Genomic DNA, 4,243 nt, shown 5'->3' on the forward strand with positions numbered 1-4,243 from the left:
TTTATTTTACTGTCCCTTCTGTGCAGATCACCAAGGCGCATAAATTACCCATTGCAATTTGAAGTAGTAATTATAAGACATGAAGGGTCTTAAATCATGTGCTAATTCTCAGCAAATGTGATGGAGTATTCTCAGCACCATTAATGGTAAAGTTAAGGGGTGACAATTGGCAAAGTTGCAGGCCTCTCCTTCCATATGGTCACGCACAATGCAAAGATTAGCATCACCAAAACTGACCAACCAAGACGGTTCCCTCCTGCACTTCTCGGCGACGTACCCAATAATGTGTACTGAAAGCGGCAAACTTGCTTTTCTTGCACTCGAGACAGGGTTGTATCCTCATTAATCATTATTTGGCGCGCCGCTTTGAGCTACATTGCCAAGCACTTGCTGTCGCTTTCTCAAATCCAGGCTTTCGAACGCGAATGAACTCACACGCGTGGGCAAGTAGACAGCGACATAGGGCAACTGGTGACGATCGACGAGAAGGATTCAGAATAAATATTCTGCAGCAAACCGGTGTAACACGTTCCGAGGTAGTCGTTTTTTCGTTTAAATGAAAGTTTCACCAAGGCCTAATTGATAACTCATGGATTTAACAATTACAGCGCCAACGCTGGAGATACCTTAAGGTAGCTCCGTGAGTATTACCTATCAATCCCCTGCCTCGGCGTAGGCTATCACTAGCTAACCAGCTATCATATCATAATGACGTCGGAGAGCCAGCTAATTTGAGTGAAATAGCTAGCTGCCTACCAAGTTAGATATATAGCTATATCTTGTTAAATGTTCATTTCTAATTTGATATTGTCTGTAATTATTCTCCCCAAAACAAAATGTTTTTGGTGATTGAATCCTTTTGAAATGCATATGTTCAATCAGTGTGTGAATTTTATTAACGCTGAAGTTAGATCTTTTGAGATTGAGCTGGTAGGCTTTAGTGGTCAGAAATTTTATGGTTATTTTGCATATCAAATGTCACAGAAATGCGTGAAATTAGCTATTGTAAACTTTAAATTTGGTTCCCAGATACCACTACAAACATAAACATAGGAGAACCATTAGCATGAACATGTATTGTGATAAATGTAATATTTCCTTTCAGATGTACTTTACTTAAATAAGCTTAGGCAGTGGGTGGTAAAAACATATAGTTTGAGGAAAAAATTCTCATTACATTGCATTATGCCTGTGAAAATAAAGCACAAACACATATTCCCCAGGTCATCCAAGGACAGTGGATCCTCATCAAAAAAGGGCCACAGAGAGCACCGAAGAGCAAGTAAGTCCACTATGCAAGCTAGCTCGCAAATTAATACTGTTTACAGTTTTAACAGTAGCTATCTCAAATTTCTCTGATGTGAGTTCGGTCAACACCACCTTTCCAGCATCTGACATAAGCCTTCCTCCAAATTCAAAATTACCTACCCACTGTAGTCCTCCAGATATAAGGAAGGGTAGAGGTGTGCGTCATTATGACATATACCTCTATGAAATTTGCACCTTTCACTGCCACTATCTTTGTACAGAGATTGCTCTGGCCAGCCACACAGTGAGAATTAGGCTTTGATCTGAGATGCTTTACAAAATCCATCTGGATATCTGATGTTTCCATAATAGAGCCATCAAAATACATCTGAAGAGTTAAAAAAAAAAGTTTTGGTGTTTGTATCTCCACTTCCTCTGGTTAAGTGTCAGTACTGTGAACAATAATTGCATGTTGTCACAGCATTTTATCAGAATATTCTATATGTTTTCTTTTATAACCACACACACAAGCCAAATACTCAATAACTAAATTATTGCCAAGCTGTAAGAACTGTCATCACTGGACACCACTAAAGTGCTCTTCATTCTGATTGATTCCCCATGGAAATCATGCCATACTTGCCAGCAATACTACACTCACCAATACACCACCATGACAACAGTCTATAAACAAGTTATAATAAAGTACAATAAATGTAATGAAAATGACAAATAATAAATCAATAATTTAGGCATATAACAAGCTATGGTAAAAATATGCAAACTAAGTCTTGGCAATTGCATGCCATGTCTTCTTCCTCTTTGTTTCAGGTTATACTTACCAAAATTGAGTTGGACCAGCCTTAATTCACCAGTGCCATGAGTTGCTCCCTAGAGTTTGACAGTTGCGCCTTGACAACAAAAATAGGGCCTATGGTGTTTAATTAATCTCTAGACTCTGCTACAAACGAGATGGAAAGAAGCTTTTTAGTGTCAGGATCAATTGCAGCATTATGCACACTTATAATACAGTAGGCACAAGAGGGAGTTTTTAGGAGGGTATGGTACTGTAAGTAACATATGACTTTATATAGTTCATGCATTCAACCCAGATAAATGCTCTATGGTAGGTAAGAATCAGTTTGTTGAACCAAGTTTCAAATAGGTGGATTTTTGATCTGATCCAGAAGCAAGACAGTGACTTGGGTGTCCTGACAGTTATGGGGAGCTCATTCCACCACTGGGGGAAACAGAAAAGGGGGACCAAGGACAGTTTTGGGCATAATTTTATATTTAGCTGTACAAAACCCTTTTTTCGCACTGCACGCAGGAACTGGCTGAAGTGAGTTGCGCCATGGGTTTGGACGGTTGCGTGCTTGTTTCAGGTTTTAAACCACTTCGTGGATTCTGTATCTTACTGAAATACTTCAACAGATTTCAAACTATTCGCTAAAACTGTGTTGTACAAGGTGCAAATTAGCTCAATTATTAAAGAGCCTATAAAGACCATTTATGTAAATAAGGAACACCTAAGCTTTTATTGCTTTTATTTTTACAATGAGGGTCTTGTGGTACTTTATCAAGATATATAATATTAGATAGTACACACACATACACACACACATGCATATATATATATATATATATATATATATATATACACACATATATTAGGGCTGCACCGATCGATCGGCCCTGGATCGGAACCGATCTGTTTTTGCTCCATAACACGTGACAGGGCAGGTTTCCCAAAATGTCAGCCGTCTGGAAACAATACGAAGTGTGTGAAGTGGCCATTAAAGGACTGTTGCTTTTTTTAGTCTTATTTTCTTACTATATTTTTAATCAATCCTATCGGCTCTGATAGTATTTGACGTAACTGCTTCATTGCGAAGTTTTGATTTTTTCGACATTTTTTTCTTCTTCTCTCTACTCCAGTAGCTTCACCATGGCATCTATGGAGTTCAGCAAGACAGGCTACAGGTTCAATGTACCTTCAAGCAAGTCCAGTTTATCTAAACCTGTTGGGAAGTGAAAATGAATGTGAATGTTGGAATTTATTCGGCTAAATTAAAAATAATTAAGATTGAATTTACAGAACTGGTTGTAAGCTACACTATTCTGTGCGTACACAAATTTAATTTTGCTCTTCGTCTGTGTGTTCCAGTTCAAATACATATAGTTGGCCATCAAAGTGAAGAGGCCCAACAACATTCTTGTAATATTTTGATAAATAATTAGCTAGAGCGACATGTTCAGGATTTGGATTTTCAACATTATCTTATAAAGGTAAACCATGTTAAAGGTAAAACACGTTGACTCCATTTTGAGGAGCTTACTAAAGAAATCGATGTCATTCTGTCCATTGTTGCATTGATACGTCTCCTAAGATAAAGCGCTTGCACAGATCATGGTGTGAAGCAGTCAAAATGCACTCTTCTGGAAGCGGTTGAGAATAGATTCAGCCACACTGAATCAGATCTCCTCCTTTACTGTGTGGTTACAATATAACAATAATATAACAATAATGCTAATCATAATTATTATTTTTAAGTATCTGAATGTATTGGTAACCTACAGAGCAAATAAATAATATAATGTTTTCTTTGATACCTGTTGTTTAAAAAACCAAAATTTAAAAAATTGCCAACCGGAATTGGCCATGGAAATTCATGATCAGTGCAAAAGTATCTGGACAAAGTATCTATCTATCAGTGCAAAAGTATCTTGATCTGGGACTGTTTTTCATAGTTTGCGCTAGGCCCCATAGTTCCAGAGAAGGGAAATCTTAATGCTTCAGCATACAATCACATTCTAGAGGATTCTGTGCTTCCCCAACAGTTTGGGGAAGGCACTTTCCTGTTTCAGCATGGCACTGCCCCTGGTCACCCAGCGAGGTCCATATAGAAATAGCTTTGCTGAGATCGGTGTGGAAGAACTTAACTGGCCTGCATAGAGCCCTGACCTCAACCTCATCAACCCCACCTTTGGGATT

General features: G+C 38.3%; 1 long non-coding RNA gene across 1 annotated transcript; it reads left to right on the forward strand.

Annotated features, from left to right (window-relative positions):
* Positions 1-342: 342 nt before the first annotated feature.
* Positions 343-3,339, forward strand: LOC135252032 (uncharacterized). Its single transcript, XR_010329271.1, has 3 exons — positions 343-536; positions 1,224-1,282; positions 3,187-3,339. It is a non-coding gene; the product is annotated as an uncharacterized LOC135252032 (long non-coding RNA).
* Positions 3,340-4,243: the final 904 nt, after the last annotated feature.

Source organism: Anguilla rostrata, chromosome 3 (genome assembly GCF_018555375.3).
Source record: "Anguilla rostrata isolate EN2019 chromosome 3, ASM1855537v3, whole genome shotgun sequence".
NCBI classification, from domain to species: Eukaryota; Metazoa; Chordata; class Actinopteri; order Anguilliformes; family Anguillidae; genus Anguilla; species Anguilla rostrata.